Source organism: Pseudonaja textilis, chromosome 1 (genome assembly GCF_049901715.1).
Source record: "Pseudonaja textilis isolate UNSWEBS1 chromosome 1, rPseTex1.2, whole genome shotgun sequence".
Lineage (NCBI taxonomy): Eukaryota > Metazoa > Chordata > Lepidosauria > Squamata > Elapidae > Pseudonaja > Pseudonaja textilis.
This window is the reverse complement of record NC_141990.1, coordinates 109,326,078-109,345,049: the sequence shown is the minus strand read 5'-3', so window position 1 is coordinate 109,345,049 and position 18,972 is coordinate 109,326,078.

Below are 18,972 nucleotides of genomic sequence, written 5' to 3'. Positions count from 1 at the left end.
TGGTCTCATATTCTTAACTTCTATGATTGGATTCCTTGCCTCAGATTCCTCAGATTAACATGAGCAGCTTCCATTAACTTGGGAGTTTATCCTGTAATGTTCAAATATTTCCACCCCCCCACCCTGATATTCTGGAGTTATGCTGGGAATATAAATCTTATTCCCAATCAGAATAGCTGAGCCAGCTGGACTGAGACTTCAGAGTTGCAGGACTAGGTTGAACATAATGATATTGCATGAGAAAAGACAATAAGGTTGAAATCCACAATGGGGAAGGTTTTAATATCAGGGCTATGCAAAATTCTTAAACCAGGAGCATTGGAATGCATAGGGCTGCACATGAAGGTCATTTATGAAAACATTAAAAGAGTTACGGACGGAGAGGCTGAGAAAATAACAGAAGAGAGATGAAACATTAAGGACAAAGAAGGCAGCCTATTTTGTAAATGGCAGATCAGTCCAGATGGTATGGAATTTGGAAAGAAATATTTCAAATCTCAAATAAATTCACTCCAATTTAGAATCAGAAAGTCCTCTTACAGTTTCAGGTTTCTATATTTATCTAAAAACTAGAATTAAAGATACCTGACTGCAATCTGTGTAATGTTTTGCTTTCCTGATGCTGCCCAGCTTTGTGGGGCTGGGAATGAATCATTCAAAGCACAGAAAGATGGATAATGATATGGCTGTTATAGCTGTTTAGGAAGATGGGTTTTGTATAACTCCTGCACATTCAAAAGCTTCCTTTTTGAAGAATTTGACAACTCTATTAAGTCAGTAGAGCACTTCTTTAGACTGTAGTTGAGGCTCACCAAAATACTTTCCATACCATTACTTCTTTTTCTCAATTTGAAATCCGCTCTTAGATGCATGCCACAAAAATACCTTCCATGCTGAAAGCAAATTGGGTAGTAGGCCACATCAGGATATTTTCCCGAAGGCTATTTTTTATCTAAATGTCTTCAGGAAAAAAAATCTCACTTTGTAAAGTTCATAATTGTCGTTAATTACTGTTTGTATATAACCTCAATCTAATTTCTAGACAGCTGGTATACAATGCAATATAACCATACAAACTTTATGGTAAAAACTCTATGACATAATTTAAAAGACTACTAAGAGAAAATCTTAAGTCTGATTATTATTTTGGGTTGAGGGCCATTTTGCAGTTACTGCACTGGGGTTTAGAGGTTGCTCCCCATTATTATTTCCAGATTTCATTCTATCCATCTCCGACCCACCCCTTTGCTTTTTTTTTTACCTTATATTTCTCTTTTACTTGAATGGTCTCTGCCTGATTGCTTCGAAGTCTTATTTGATCCCTGATTTTTCCATTTATATGAAATAGGTTATGTTATTTCATTTAAATTCATTTTTTAAAATTATTGCATGTTGCTTTCCACACCCATGAAATGTAGCATAACTTATTTTAAATGATACAGATAAAATAAAATAATTTGGAGCTTATTGCTTATTGAGCTGAGAGACACATGCCTGGGTTTTACTGTTTGAAACTGCCAATGAAATGGCAGTGGAATGTGCTGCCAAGTTTTACATTTCTTCCACGCAATAACACTGAGATGCAAAAGGAAAAACGACCAGCTTGGCAGGAAAAATGAGACTTTTAATGCCTGGAGGAATAGTCTGTCGCTTTGATCTATAACTTCAAGCATCGTATCTACAGGTAATCCTTGACGTACCACCACAATTGAGCCCGACATTTCTGTTGTTAAGTGAGACATTTGTGAAGAGAGTTTTGCCCCATTTTATGGCCTTTCCTGCCACAGTTGCTAAATGAAGCACTGCTGTTGAAAAGTTGGCAACTTAGTTGTTACGTGAATCTGGCTTCCGCATTGGCTTTGCTTGTCAAAAGGTCACAAAAGGTATGGTGACCAATCGTCCTCCTTTAGGGAGGACAGTCCTTCTTTTGTAAGTTCTGTCCTCTCTTGAAAAGTGTCCTCCTACATGTCCTCCTTTTTGATATTTGAAGACTTATCTGTAAATCTCCATATTTGATCGATGCCAATCCGATCTGTTGTGTGTGATGTGACGTATTTGTATTTGACATGGTGATTCATCAAGGCTCGGTACAGTGCGGCGAGACATGATTATGAGACGCATGTGCTCCACACAGGAGAATTGTTTTGAGAGAGTGCGCCGCGCACAAGGGTGTACCGCACGCAAGGAGCTTTGTTTTTTCTTCTTCAATGTATTTGTGTCCTCCTCCTCATTGTAAAAAAGTTGATCACCTTACAAAAGGGGGTCACATGGCCATGGGACACAGCAACGGCCATATGTATGAACTAGTTGGCAAGCATCTGGATTTTGATCCTATGATCATGGGGATGCTGCAAAGGTTGTAACTGAGAAAAATGATCATAAGTCACTTTTTTCGGTTGTAACTTTGAACGAACACTAAATGGACTGTTGTAAGTCAACAGTCTGTATGGGGGAGGGGATGAACTTGCAGGACAATTTTATCATGCCGATGTCATGATCGGATGTCTTTGTGGCAAGCATCATGACACAATTAAGTCATGGTATCTTTCTTTTAAGGCGTCGCCGTTTGACATCAGTGGTGGGATTCAATTTTTTTTTTACTACCGCTTCTGTGGGCATGGCTTGGTGGGCGTGACTTGGTGGGTGTGACTTGGTGGGCATGGCAGGGGAAGGATACTGCAAAATCCCATTCCCTCCCCACCCCACTAACCTGCTTTCCAGCTCCGTTCTCCTGTGCAGGGCAACAAAAGAAGTCCTAGTGGATTAGCTGAGATTCGGGAGGCAGAGAATAGATGGGGTCAGGGTCAGTCAGAGGTGGTATTTGCCGGTTCTCTGAACTACTCAAAATTTCCACTACCATTTCTCCAGAACTGATCTGAAACTGCTGAATACCACCTCTGTTTGACATCATTGTGTTGCTGGGTTTGCAACATCTGAAACAGGGTTTTCTTCACAATGAGAACAGACTATTAGTTTAAATGCAGCATTTTCAATCCCCTTTTATATTAGAGACCTCTCCTTTTATCACGGTTGCACGACATTAACAGAAGTGCAAAATAGTAAAAGGGAAACAAATATTATTTTTTTATTCATCTACGCAGCTTTTTTTTTTTTAAAAAATCATTAAACAGGTACCTTGACTGATGAGAGCTAAGTATGTGTGTGTCTTCATGATGGAAGATGAACACACAATTCAGGTTAATATTTTGCCATACAAAATGAATACACAAGACACATTAATTTGTCTTCCCCTATTCTAGGGCCAGAAAATGTCTTTGATCACGATCAAGTAACCCAAAAACTACATTTACTGAACATTCTGATACATTGTTCCTAAGCCAAGATGGCCTTTTAAAAAATAGGTTTGTTTTTTTTTAAATAAAAAATTTGAACCACAGAACACACTATTCCTGGATAGAAGAGGTAATTTGTAACCATTTGCTATGAAGTTACATGGCAGAAAAAGTGGCTATAAAATGAAATATTTTTCACTTCAGTATACATTCTGTTTTATAATTAAATGGGAACATATTAAAGCATAAATATGTTATCATAACAGGCATGGAATACAGCCTCTCAGAATGACAAGTTCCATTTTCTTTAATAAAATGTTGATTCCTTGATTTTTCAGGATTCTAATAGAGTGTTTTCAACCAAGAGAACCTAACAAAACATTGGATAGGAATTATTCCTGCCGTGACTCAGATTAGAGTGCTCAACAAATGCTATTAACTAACTAAAGTGAAGCAGCTCAGGACTCTGGCCACCAGCAGGCTAATTCTATGGAAGAAACATAGAACTAAGACCAAATTGGATTGGGGAGAAGCAAAAACTGACCAGGCACCATGGATTTTTTTAAAAATCCAGGAGAAATCACCCCATTGCACCCCAGAAGAGGCAATGGGCTGATGATTTGCATATTTCTGATTTCTCCTTTTAAAGCCCTCTTGGTGGGGGGACTCAGAGGTGACATACATACAGTAGTCCTTGATTTACAACCACAAATGAACCCCAAATCTCCATTGCTAAACAAGACAATTGCTAAGAGAATTTTGCCTATATTTATGACTTATCTTGCCACAGTTGTTAAGTGAATCACTGCCATTGTTAGGTTAGGAACACGGTTGCTAAGTAAATTTGGTTTCCCCATTAACTTTGCTTGTCAGTAGTTCGTAAAAAGTGATCCTAGGACTCTGCAACTGTCATAAATACGTGCCAGTTGCCAAGTATCCAAATGTTGATCATGTGATCATGTTGCTGCTGCAATGGTTGTATGAATGAAAAACAGTCATTAGTCACTTTTTTCAGCGCCATTATAACTTTGAATGGTCACTAAACAAATGTAAGTTGAAGACTACCTATTTCCCACTTTGTATTTCCTAGTGCAGGGGTCACCAATCTTTTGGACCTCAGGGACCACCAAATTCATAATTTTAAATCCCGCAGACCAGAGACCCTGGGAAAATAAAAAAATATCTGCAGGAAAATCCCCCACCCCGTTTTCCTACCGATTGAGTGCTCTTTATTTGGGATCACAGGATACCGTCTCCAGCTCTGTTCTCAGGGGGAGAGAGAGAGAGAGACACTTTTGGCTTCATACAAGGAAAACAGCAGAAGCAGCAGAAGTCTTTCTTTCTCTCCCCCAAACTCCGCCAGAAATGAATCTTTGTGTTATGTCCTTGGGGCTGACACCAGTTCCCCATCAGGTCCGTAATTCTTGCGGGGGCGTTCTTAGTCCCCATTGGCTGGCTCCCTTCGACAGTCGGCTATAAAAGCCGGCTGCTAGGTTGAGCCAGCTGCTGTTCGCTGGTAGGTCTGCTGTTAGCTGCAGACGCGACAGCCCCCTTTATTCCCATGAATAAAGTGTGTGTTATGACTGAAGCTCTGGTGTGGCCTCCCTTCTTTCCGAACTTAACATTGGCGACGAGGATGGGATGTGGCCAGCCAGCAGCTATACAAGAGCTGAATATCACGAATCTGAAGCGCTGAACCGTAGCCGCGACATTGAGAGCTCGGTCAGCCATTTGAGAGGAAATCGAAGCGGAGCGTGTAGCCGCTCAAAATCACAAACTAGCTGCAAGAGAGAGGGCACTGAGAGCCTCAGCCGCCCAACAGCAAACATGCCAGAATTGCGTGTAGCGAAGCTCTAGCGCGACGCTCACGACCGCTGAAATCAGGCGCGAGATTTAAATCGCTGTCAGCGCGCAGCTGCAGCATTGCCGCCTTGCCCTTGTAAGGGCGCGAAATTCAAACAGACGTCAGTTATAGCGTCTGTTCCAGCCGCCAAGGGCTGCAGAGAGCGAGAAAACCCAGAGAGATTCCACGAGCTGAATCACCTGACCGAATTGCACTGCGAGCGCAGCTGCTACCTGTACAACCCAGAGAGAACTCAGAAGCTGAACACTCGTTAACAGCACTACAAGCTGTAGCTGCTACCCCTTCCAGGGCCTGTATTCCCAGTGAGACTTATTTTACCTGCCGAAAGCTGAACCAGTCATGAATGCGAATCCGGCGTTCCAGCCATTCAAACCAGACGAAGATAAATGGGACTCTTATAAAAACCGTTTTAACCATTATATTGATGCTGTGGGTCTGGCTGACGCTACAGACAACAAAAAGAAGTCTTTCTTCCTGAGCTACTGCGGGGCCACCGTATTCGACACGGCAACAGCACTGTTCGCCCCAAGAGAACTCAAGAATGTCCCATGGTCTGAGCTACTGGAGACCCTCTCCAATCATTATTCGCCAAAACCGTCACAGATCGCGAGACGCTTCGCCTTTCGCATGAGGAAGCAAGCGGAGGGAGAAACCATAAACCAATATATGGCAGCCCTCAGAACCGCAGCCCTGCACTGTGAATTTAAAGGCTACCTTGATGACATGCTCCTGGACCAACTTGTCTGCGGGGTCAAGGATGCAAGACTACAGAGGCGGTTGTTGGCAAGGAAGGACCTCAACCTAGCACAAGCCATCGAGGAAGCCCTGGCTGCAGAATTGGCAATACAGTCAGCGGCTGAAATACAGGGAAGCACCCCCAAAGGTAATCCAGTCACTGTACATTCTGAGGAGGCAGTGAACGAAGAAGAGCCCATCGAGCAATCTGAAGTGCACCATCTCAAACCATTCAAGCAGCCACAGGTAGGAACTAGACCGAGAGAAGGCAACGTACCCAGGCACACTCCGCTGTGCCTCTCCTGTGGGGGTCCCCATGCCAGAGCAACGTGCAGGTTCAAAAGTGCCACCTGCAACAACTGCAGCAGAAGAGGACACATCGCTAGGGTGTGCCAGGCAGCGCACGTGGCTCCACAAAAGCCACCATCTTACGCCCCTCGGGCCATCCAGGCAAGTAGAAAACTGTTTTACATGCTATCAAGCTAACCATACCTTCTTAACACCCAATAAAATTAAACTCTCCATTCATTTAGAAGGTAAACCCTGCCTAATGGAGGTCGATACCGGGTCAGCGCTCTAGATTATTTCATGGAGCACGCTCAAGAAGATACGTCCCAGCCTGTCCAGGAAACAGCTGCAGAAGAGTCGCCTATCCTTACGAGACTACCAAGGGAAGAACATTCCAGTAATCGGAACAGGCAAGTTCCTAGTCAAATTCAGATCCTTTAAAGGACACCTGCCATTAGTGATAGTTGATGGTGCCCTTCCTAGTCTTGTTGGGGTTGGATTGGTTCCCTCTCTTGGCCTTAACTTAACGGGGGTTCATGCTGTCTCGTCCTCTGACACCGACTCACTATTCTCTGATTACGCTGACGTTTTCAGCGATGAATTGGGGTGCTACAACGGCACACCTATTTCTTTCTCAGTGGACCCCCAGGCAGTTCCCATCCGTTTGAAACCGCGGAGAGTGCCATTCGCTCTGCGTTCTAAGCTGGATGCGGAACTAGACAAATTGTTAAAACAAGGGGCCATCGAACCCACGGATTTTGCTAAGTGGGAGACACCTATTGTCACACCCCTCAAAAAAGATGGTAGTATAAGGATGTGTTCAGATTACAAGACCACAATAAATCGCTATTTACAGACTAGCGCATACCCAGTGCCGGTAATCCAGCATTTACTGCACACATTCGAACCCGGAAAGATATTCACCAAATTGGATATGTCTCAGGCTTACCAACAATTTCCTGTAGACAACCAAACGGCCGAATTGCAAACCATTGTTACCCACAGAGGGGCTTTCCGATGCAAGCGCCTCCAATTTGGTGTGAGTGTCGCCCCGGGCATATTCCAGTCGTTAATGGAACGGATCCTACAGGGCCTCCCTGACGTGGTTCCGTACTTTGATGACATCTTGGTTTCCGCCCGGGACAGAACACAGCTTGTCCTCAGAGTTAGAGGGTGTTGGACAGATTCAGACAGCATGGCCTCAAACTAAAAAAGAAAAATGCACCATAGCCACTAAGCAGGTGGACTTTCTCGGTACCGAATAGACGCCTCTGGCATCCACCCGGTAGAATCAAAGGTTAAAGCCATTCACGAAGCGCCCACACCGTCGTCCAAACCAGAACTACAAGCCTTCCTAGGCCTGCTGAACTTCTATGCATCATTTTTGCCGCACAAGGCATCAGTGGCAGAACCACTGCATAGACTCTTAGATAAAAATGTTCCATGGCACTGGGGACACAAAGAGGAATACGCTTTCAGGGCAGTCAAGTCACTCCTCACTTCAGACGCTGTACTGATCCAATTCAACCAGAACCTACCGCTAGTTGTGGCAGCAGATGCCTCGCCTTTCGGAATTGGGGCCGTATTAAGTCATAGACTACCCAACGGGTCCGAAGCCCCCATTGCGTTCTTCTCTAGAACATTTTCAACGACAGAACGCAACTATAGCCAAATCGACAAAGAGGCCCTAGCTGCCGTAGCAGCTGTTAAAAAATTTCATGAATTTCTATTTGGGCACAACTTGAACTGGTTACAGACCACAAACCGTTGTTGGGGCTTCTCTCAGAGAAAAGCAAACACCACAAGTCTTGTCGCCCTGAATGACAAGATGGACTTTATTCCTGGCAGCATATTCATACAAGTTAGTGCACCGTCCAGGAAAAAATCTCAGCCATGCAGATGCCCTCAGCCGGTGCCCGCTACCAACGCCTGTGGAGGATCCGGCCCAGTCCACACCATCTTTGACACCAGTGAGTTCAGAATTCCAATCACTGCGAGAGACATTGCCTTCCAATCCAGGAAGGACAAACTGATTGCCCAGGTCCTGGACTGGGTACGGAGGGGTGGCCGGGCAGTAACCCTTCTAACGAATTTTCACCCTTTAAAGTCCGCCAACAGGAACTTTCCAGTTTACAGGGTTGTCTGCTGTGGGGAGAGTTGTCATTCCAGAATCACTACGCAGACCCGTCCTGAAGGCATTACACGAAGGGCACCCCGGCATTGTACGAATGAAGGCGTTGGCACGGAGCTATGTATGGTGGCCGGGCATGGACGACGAAATTGCAAAATGGGTAAGCTCCTGCCGTCCCTGTTAAGAATCCCGGCCAGCGCCCCCAGTAACCCCTCCCACCAAATGGGAAAGCGCCAACGCACCATGGTCCCGTCTACATGTTGACCTGGCCGGCCCATTCCATGGCAAAACATTCCTAATAGTAGTAGACTCCTTTTCTAAATGGATCGATGTGGCACTCCTACTCTCAACCACCACACGAGCAATCGCCCAAGCACTGACTCATTTGTTCGTCACACACGGTCTCCCAGAAACCATTGTGTCGGATAACGGTCCTCAATTTACGTCCACAGACTTCAGCCGGTATGTCACCAACCTAGGCATCCGGCACATCCTAACGGCTCCCTTTCACCCCTCGAGCAATGGGTTGGCCGAACGAGCAGTCAGAACAACCAAAGAGGCCCTCGCCAGGTTCTCCCAAGATGACTGGCATTCCAGACTCTCTAGATTCCTTATAAGCCAACACTCGACCCCGTGCACGGTCACAAACAAGTCACCGGCAGAGCTACTGATGGGCAGACGCTTAAGGACAATACTAGACAGGCTGCACCCTCACTATTGCCCAGATACACCCATTGGGTCTAACAGTAGGGTCAGGAGTTTTGTCTTACAGGATCAAGTCTTCGCCAGAAATTACGTGGGAGACCCGTTGTGGGTACCTGGCAGGATCGTGGCCATCACGGGGCCCAGGTCGTACCACGTCCAGTTAGAAGACGGGCACATTTGGCGGAGGCACCTGGATCAGTTGAGGAGCCGGCAGAACGAGCACGCCACCACCGACCCAGAGACCACAGCAACATTCCAGGCACCGCATCCGGTACCTAGCTGGGACACTCAGAGTAACCTGCCTCCACCAACCGAACCGAGGGAGCAGACGGCTGACCGCGACCATCCTACAGAATCAACATCCATCCCCAGCAGCTCCCCTACCGCACCGGGAGACCGCAGCGACTCGACAACCCGGCCGGCGACCGGCGAGCAAGGTCGGGTGGCTGGACAGCTACCAAGGGACCAAATCCCCGCTGTCCCGAACTCTGTGCCACCCGCTCCTACACCCGAACTAAGACGATCAGAGCGGCAACACAAACCGCCTTCATACCTTAAAGACTACTCATGTTCGTACCTGGGGGGAAGGGGTGTTATGTCCTTGGGGCTGACACCAGTTCCCCATCAGGTCCGTAATTCTTGCGGGGGCGTTCTTAGTCCCCATTGGCTGGCTCCCTTCGACAGTCGGCTATAAAAGCCGGCTGCTAGGTTGAGCCAGCTGCTGTTCGCTGGTAGGTCTGCTGTTAGCTGCAGACGCGACAGCCCCCTTTATTCCCATGAATAAAGTGTGTGTTATGACTGAAGCTCTGGTGTGGCCTCCCTTCTTTCCGAACTTAACACTTTGTGAGACTTGTCGCGCTGGTGCAGCCTCTTAGAGCAGGATGCCTTGCAGGGTCCCAAAGACTCATTTCTGGTGGAGTTTGGGGGAGAGAAAGAAAGCCTTTTTCTGCTTTCTTTGTGTGCAGCCAAAAGCAGAAGAAGAAAGAAGTGGAAAGAAGCAGCCCGGTGGCCAGGTGAGGTGTGTGGGGCAAGTTCCCCCCTCCACCCTTTCCCCCTTCCCCTCACTACCTCGTGTTATTCACAATGCAAGCGATGCAAGCCTTGTGTTCCCGCAGGCCATGTGGGTGGCACAGTCTTGTGTTCCCACGGAGGCTGGATTAATTGCTTTGGGTGTTGCTTTGGGTGTGACATTTCTCTGCGGACCACAGTACATCCATCGTGATTAGATCATACAATCCCTACATAGCTCCCCATTTGGAAGAATACAGAAATGAGAGAAAACAGAAACTTAGAGAAAATATGTGGCAACCAGGGATGGGATGCAAATATTTTTACTACCAGTTCTGTGAGCATGGCTAGGTGGGAGTGGCTAGGTGGGCATGATCATGTGACTGGATGGGTGTGTCTCCTCCTCCTCCTCCTCCTCGTCCTCCTCCTTTCCCTCCTGATGATCAGCTGTTTCGACGATCAGCTGTGCTGGGATCCCCCTTGCTGTCTAACTGCTTCATCCAGGAAGCTTCCCTGAGGCCCAGGAGGCAAAAAATGGACTGCAGGAGGGGCGCAGCATCTCCCCGTGTGCCCCTTTTTGCCTCCTGGGCCTCAGGGATGCCTCTTGGGTGAAGCAGGAAGACGGAGATGGGGACCCCAGGCGCAGCTGATCATCAGAACAACTGATCATCAGGAGGGAAAAAAAGAAATGCTGGTTTAGCCGAACTGGTAGCTGTTTTTTTTTTACTACCGCTTTGGCCAAATGGTAGCATTTTTTACTACCAGTTCATGCAAACCGGGCCAAACCAGTAGAATACCACCACTGGTGGCAACCAATAGTAAAACCTGAGCTTAGCTTAGGACAGTATGAGGAAGAAACTCAAGATGATTCCTCCTTGATTTGGTAAAAGAGATAAGAAAGGGGAAATAACTAACTTTACATTGTAAGGGCTATAATTATTAAATTGTATAATTTAGAGAAGTTGAACTTTAGAGGTATTTGAAAGAGTTTCTATACTGTTTTAATTTTAGACCTTATTCAGTCTTTATAACTTTTCAACAGAAACCTCATATACAGTAAGTGAAATAAGAATTTTTATCAGGCATGGAGTATCCCAGCTATAGACATTACTTTGGTAAAAATTTTTATCATGAACAAAAGCTCATCCCACAGGCTTCTATAATGGTCTTTTGTAAAATTTTATTTCCTAATAAAAGGAACATATCCAGAGGTGGTATTCAGCAGGTTCTGACCAGTTCTGGAGAACCTGTAGTGGAAATTTTGAATAGTTCAGAGAACCGGCTAATACCACCTCTGATTGGCCCCGCCCACATCTATTCTCAGTCTCCCAAGTACCAGCTGATTGGCTGGGTCTTCTTTTGCTGCCCTGCACAGGAGAACAGAACTGGAAAGCAGGTTAGTGGGGTGGGGAGAGAATGGGGATTTTACAGTATCCTTCCCCTGGAGTGAAGATTTTGCAGTATCCTTCCCCTGGAGTCAGGTGGGAATGGAGATTTTACAGTATCCTTCCCCTGCCATGCCCACCAAGCCACACCCACCAAATGAAGCCCACCAAGCCATGCCCACAGAACAGGTAGTAAAAATTTCTGAATCCCATCACTGAACATATCCCTTTTGAAAGAATCAGACCAATCAAGGATAGAGCTCTAGGAATGTTGTATCCATAACCATCATGCTAATACATGATTGTGTTATCATCATTTTTCCAAATAATGCACAATGTTTAATTCAGTGGTCACCACTCAATTTTGGTGGTCCACAGAGAATTGTCACCCTCAAAGCAATTAATCCAGGCTGCGTGGGAACACAAGGCTGCACTGCACTCATGGCCCGTAGGAACACAAGGCTTGTGTCGCTTGCATTGCGAACAACACGAGGTAGTGAGGGGAGGGGGGAAAGGGAGGAGGGGGGAACTTGCCCCCCTCGCCCCATGTGCCTGGCCTGGCCACTGGGCTGCTTCTTTCCGCTTCCTTCTTCTTCGGCTTTTGGCTGCATGCAAGGAAAGCAGCAAAAGTCTTTCTTTCTCTCCCCAAACTCCATCAGAAATGAGCCTTTGGATCCCTGCAAGGCATCCTGCTCTAAGAGGCTGCACCAGAGTGACAAGTCTCACAAAGACTCATATCTGGCGGAGTTTGGGGGAGAGAAAGACTGCTGCTTCTGCTGCTTTCCTTGCATGAAGCCAAAAGTCTCTCTCTTTCTCTTCCCCTGAGAACGGAGCTGGAGATGGTATCCTGCGATCCCAAATAAAGAATGATCAATTGGTAAGAAAATGGGGTGGGGAATTTTCCTGGAGAAAATTCCTGCAGCCACCGTCAGTGGAAATTCATATTAGTGGTCTGCGGGATTTAAAATTATAAGTTTGGTTGTCCCTGAGGTCCAAAAGGTTGGTTCTCCCTGGTTTAATTAATGCAAAATGCTATTCCATAGCCCTTGGCTTAAAAAACATTTTGATTTTGTTCATCACAATGTATACATTTAAACACCAACTTCAGTTTTTGACTTCCTAGAATCTGGTGCAGAAATATGATGATGGTTATATGGTGTTCTCTAGCAGCCTTGATCAACTGATGCCCCATCCAGAATCTCCTGCCAACTTGAATGGCAATGCAGGCTGGGAATTCTCAACAACGCTGAAAGCTAATGGATTGAGAAAGTTGCTCTGTAGCAATAAGAGTTTGCTACTTTTTAACTTTCAGCTCCCCATTTTTGGAATGCAAATGAATTAAATATACAGAATTTATTTTTTAATACAAAGCATATTTAGCACACAGATTGTTCAGTAGCAATTATAGCTCTTTCACTTCATCTGGGAAAAAGAAAAGATGAAAATAGAATCTAGAGGAGCAATTACCGGGCTATTTTGAAAAAAAAAAAAAAAGCACATGGAGGGCGTTTTAATACTTAATGGGAATCATCACTGGAATGCAAATTGGTTACCAGGTGATGAACCATTTAATAAATCTACTGCATTCCAGCTGGAGTCTTTCTGGCATGCCGTCATCTTTTGCCAGCAGAATTAAAGGTTAAAAAAAAGCAAGGAAAAGAGCATTGATAAGGGCTTTTTGATTTAATTCAAGAATCATAAGTCTCCCAGAAGAAGTACAGATTTAATTGCACACCTGTTGGGCATATATATATATATATATATATATATATATATATATATATATATATATATATATATATATATATATATATATAAGGGGGAGGGGGTGTTCAAGTTTTGCTGAATCAGGTGGAAAAATGTTTCTAAAATGACAATCTATTTTATTCTCAATGCAGAATTAAATTGGTGGCACAGATAAATGTTGAAGTCTACTCCAAAGGGCTACATTTATTTATCTTCATTTACTTCTCATGCTTTTTGTTGGGATTCCCATGGGACCTCTAAAATCCTTGATACGGCCCCTTTTAGACTTTGTAAAAGTTGCCACCAAATGCTATTATTTAAAGAGAGGTAGGATAAAACTCTGAAATATGCAGTGATCAATCATATTAACTGTATATTAAATTAGAAATTAAATTCATTTTTGTTGCAGCCCTGATTACTATGCTGCAACGAAAAAGAATGGGCCTGAAATATCATTGCTGAACAGTGCTATAAATTTTTAGTTTCCAAAGTATGATTTACTACAAATTAAAGCAAATGAAACTGACATCAAGCTATATATAAAAGTTAAAGTTTTTCAGTATTTTATTAAGCGCTTACATTCCAGGACAGTCATGCATCTGTTCAATTGAAATGTGCACCGACAAAAAATTATACCATTTTGCATAAATACACATTTCCTTAACAGCTGAGTTGAAGTAAATCCTGATTTTGGTTTCCTGCTTGGATAAATTCAAGTTAGGTAAATAAGCCGGCATGACTAAAAGCAAGAATTGCTAAGTGTTGTAGTTTAATTGTCTGTCTATTAGCAACATCTGGATGGAACAGAGTGAAGTGTAAGTCCTGCTTTGGTTACTGATTCATGATGAGGAGATCAAATTGCTAACCTTCTAACCCAGCTGAGTTCATATAGAATATAGTGCTATTTATTAACAGTTGAGACAATAAACATTTTGTACAATTCTACAATTCTAGTAACATGAGCACAAGTAAGCTCAGATGGTGAATTTGCTGGTAGTCCCATTAGCATCCTAATTGGGTTTACATAAGTTGGCTTTTTAAATGCTTACATTTTCTTAGGTACAAAGCAGATCTGTTCAGAAGAGAGAAAACTCGCCACCAATTAAAACATATAGGTGGGTTGCAAAGTTGGATAGTTCAAAACATACTGCATTACTGCCATTGCCTCTGAATATGCCTCCCACTAGCAATTTATGTTCATTAAAATATCCTTTTGTATACCCTTATCTATAAGGGTAGAACCATCCCATGTAAGGGACATGATCCAATTTCACCCATTTTTATATGAATATAAGCCCAGGAGTTCTGTTGGTTGAGATTCTTCCTAGGATGCTTTTTCCTATAGTGGTCTGTGGAATTCATATGAAAAGTCCTTAAGTAGGATGCCAATATGAACAAATCAATTAGTTTTGGGGTTTTGGGGAACTAAATGTGCAGCCAACATGGAATTCTAGCGATGCAGGGATCATTTTGTGGGTGATAGCATTTATCTGCTTGAACCGTCTGAATGCTTTGATATAAAAATTCATACACAAAAAAGGCTCAGAAGTGTCTGTTTCTTTGCTATCAACAATTTATATGATAAGTTTACAAAGATCTAGATGGTTGCTACATCCCAGTTACAGAATTTCTTTCCTTTTGAGAGAAATAGAAATCTCAAAACCTTTCATGGGCATTGAACGAAATATTAGTGTTTGTGTTTCAGTGTCCTAATAAGTGGCATTGCCTAACTAATCTTGGTTGATATCAAAAAAATTGAACAAGGTTTTACCTGTTAGCATTAGGATGGGAGGCCATTGGGAAATCTCACGGGCTAGAAACTAGGTTGGGAAGTTGAAGAAACAGTTTATTGGAAAACAGTGGTTTTCAGTAAAAACAACAACTTCTCCTTTGTTATCAAGAAAGCTTGATTCAAAGGAGTATTTACCAGGGTGGGATTCTACCAGTTCAGCCCAGTTTGGGCGAACCAGCTTCTCTGAAGATCAGCTGTGAATGAACTGGTTCGCTCCAATGATCAGCTGTTGGCCCACTCACCCGCCCTGGCTCTAGTCTGTGCTTTATTTCTGGGTTTTCCAGCTCAGCTGCTTCGTGCAGCACAGTGGATTGCCGCATGTCAGCTGTTTTATACACAGGGTTTGCAGCAGAAGGTGAGTTGCAAATGCTTGCATGAGAAAAGCGCATGCTCACCAAACCGGCTGTTATAGTAGTTGAATCCCACCCCTGGTATTTACCTTCCTTCCTTTATTTAGACTCATATGACCACCCATCTCAAACAAGTGACCTTGGACAATTAAAAACAGTTAAAAACCAGGAAAAAGCATAAAAGAGATCCAACCAAAATGGCAACTGACATAAAACAACAACCATCAGTACAACAATTTCACAGAGTGCATCTGACACAGCAGGCCTCACACCTAAGGACACAGTCATGCTTTCAGGACCTGGCGAATGATCAACAAAGATGGGACCAATCTAATCTCTGTGGGAATTATATGCCATAGAGCAGGTCCCATGACAGAAAAGACTGGCTTCCTGGGTCCCAGAAACTGGTAATCCTTAGTGGATGGGACCCATAACATGCTTCTCCTTCTAGATCTGATGGGAGACATAATTGAAGAGAGGCAGTCTCACAAGTGATGTGGTCTCATGTCATGCAAATAACCAGCTGTCTGCAAGGAGTATAAATCCTCTGATCATCCAGTGGGAGCTGAAGAAGCTTCTTGGATGAGAAATGAAATATCTTCAAAGAAAAACCAGAAATTCTGGTTGTCTCTTGAAAAAGCACCTTTGAGATGGCCATCCTATATTCTTTCTAAGACTCAATAGGTTGGATTCCATGGAATTAATTCATCCATAGAACAAAAAGTCCTTGGTACAATTAATTCTTTTTTGCTTTTATAACTTTGTAAGTGGTGTAATGATAGGAGTTTCCAGACAAAAAAGTGCTTAGCATTATAAGGAAAGGCACTATACAACAATTCTGTTTTCTTTTTTAGTAATGGTAAAAATTATCATGGTAACAAATGAAAAACACGTAATTCATTTTTTCACAGAGATCCCCTCTTTTAATTGCTTTCAGCAAACATGCCACCCTATTTTCTGCTTGAGCCAACTGAACTCTATGACAATCAGTGTTTAGAACCTTTCTTAAATTTGCAGAAATGTCCCAGATGCTTCATTGTTATCTTCTTTCTTGGAAGAGCCTTGGCAATAGAGCACAACAGTGCTATGTCTTTTTCTGTCTGGGATTGCCTGCCACTTACTTGATGATGCTTGTTGCGGTTTGTAAGAACTTTGTCCTTGGCCCAATGGGATTTTCTTCTTGTCAGTTGTAAAGAGGCACAAGGAGTAACCTTGATGATACCTTCATCTGCTTGTCTGTCTCTATCTACTTAAAAAAAATTGAACAGGATAAATTCTACTAGACACATTTCCCTGTCATTTAGCCTTTATAGTATCTCAAGGATTTTCTGTCACTGATATTTTCCTAGATTAAAAGCATTCATCTTTTCCTCTAAGAGGAAGAGATAGATGTAGTCCTTGGAATTTTGGCAGAAAAATAGCCTGGATCATGTTTTAGTGCAGGAGTAAATTTGCATTGATTTAGCATGCATCAAACAAATTTTACAGATTTTCATAATTGCTTTCTAATGCCGTTCATAGACTTTTTAAAACGGGTGGTTAAATATTCCTTCAGCAAATTTAAACCAATCAGAAGCAAAGAGAGTAATAAGAGTTTTATCTTTCTTTAAATCCCGGTTTATTGTACACCAGTCAGAACCCTCTTTGGGGAAGACAGGTGATTTGAAGATGTGAAAAATAAATAAACAAAAGTTGCAAGTTTGTGATTGGGAATCTCACAGTATTGTCCTTGTAAATGTTAACCAAAGAAACCTTTGTAAAGTTTTATTTGTACAAGTCAATTTTATTTTTAATCATGCACTTCTGTATCCAGAAACTTGCATCATAAAGAAAGTTGTTGAAATTTTTTGCCCTTTCCTCTCCCAAACACTAGCACCCTTCTGTGAACATTTTGTGGAATATTATGATGGGTCTGCAATGGCAGAACAAATACTACATGAACAATGTAGTATTTAAAAAGACTTTGCTAAATACAGTATATGCTCGATAATAGTATGAAAAAAATGACAGAATCGTTTTATCAATCAATCAATCAATCAGTCAATCAATCATGCTACCTAACTGGGCCACAACTGAAATAAGAGAAATACAGTAACAACTGGTAGAAAATGGAAATGAAACAAAAGGATTTCAGTTTCCTTTACCAGAGAGAAGGGCCAGGTTTTCAAGGCCCTTTGAAATATCAACAGGGTGGGGTCCATCTGGATCTTAGGAGGAACTGCATTCCAGAGACCAGAGAAGATATTATTCTGAGGTTCCATTAAAAGGCATTGTTTACTCAAAGGAATCAGCGGCATGCCAACCCTGCCAGATTATATAGATTAGGCAAATACAATGGAGACAGGCAGTTCTTCAAGTAACAAGTCTCTATGCTATGTTGTATTTATAGGTAATGACCAGCATCTTGAATTTATCAGAAAGATACAGGATTATTTGTGGAAAGAGAATAGATTGAGGAACCAATTCCATTAGAGAATGAGATGCAAACGGCAATCAATTTACTCTATTTCTTCAATAATAATTAATGAAGTATAATTTATTTAGTTATACATTACAATAATGTCTTATTTCCATGGTGTTAAGGCAAATTGCCATTTGTAGCCTTCAGATTCCATGAGTTTCTGGGACAGATGGGGAGAAGGATAGATAGATAGATAGATAGATAGATAGATAGATAGATAGATAGATAGATAGATAGAGAGATAGACAGACAGACAGACAGATTTATTAAAATTTCTGTGCTGTTCACAAATGCTCATCACATTAAGCAACAAGAACTTTCATACAAAATAATACTAATCTAAATAAGTGGCAAGACTGACTTGAAACAACACTACATAAATAATGCTCCTAAATTATACCCCTTTGTAAATGTTGCTATTTTAATTCTATGGAGATTCTCAGTCACCCAGGCTAATATTATTAATTCTCTTTTTTCAACATAGGTTTTGGATAATCTCCATTTAAGAATTACAGTCATAATACAGATACAGATAATCAGAGTTGGAAGGGACCTTGTAGATCATCTAGTCCAACCCCCCACCCAAGCAGGAGACCCTACACCATTTCTGACAAATGGTAGTCCAAGCTCTTCTTGAAAGTCTCAACTGATGGCGTTCCCACAACTTCTGAGGGCAAGCTGTTCCACTGGTTGATTGTTCTCACGGTCAGAAAGTTTCTCCTTGTTTCCAGGTTAAATTTCTCCTTGTTCAGTTTCCATCCATTATTCCTTGTCTGGCCTACAGGAACTTTAGAAAATAGCTTGACCCCTTCCTCCCTGTGGCAGCCCCTCAAATATTGGAAGACCGCTATCATGTCTCCCCTGGTCCTTCTCTTTACTAGACTAGCCAAGCCTAGTTCCTGCAACCGTTCGTTGTATGTTTTAGCCTCCAGTCCCCTAATCATCCTGGTTGCTCTTCTCTGTACTTTTTCTAGAGTCTCAACATCTTTTTTATAATGTGGTGACCAAAACTGGATGCAGTACTCTAGGTGAGGTCTTACTAAGGCTTTATAGAGTGGTATTAGTAGTTCCCTTGATCTTGACTGTATCCCTCTATTAATACAACTTAGGATTGCATGAGCTTTTTTGACAGCTGCTGCACACTGCTTGCTCATATTTAGCTGGTTGTCCACTAAGACTCCAAGATCCTTCTCACAGTTACTGCTATTGAGCCT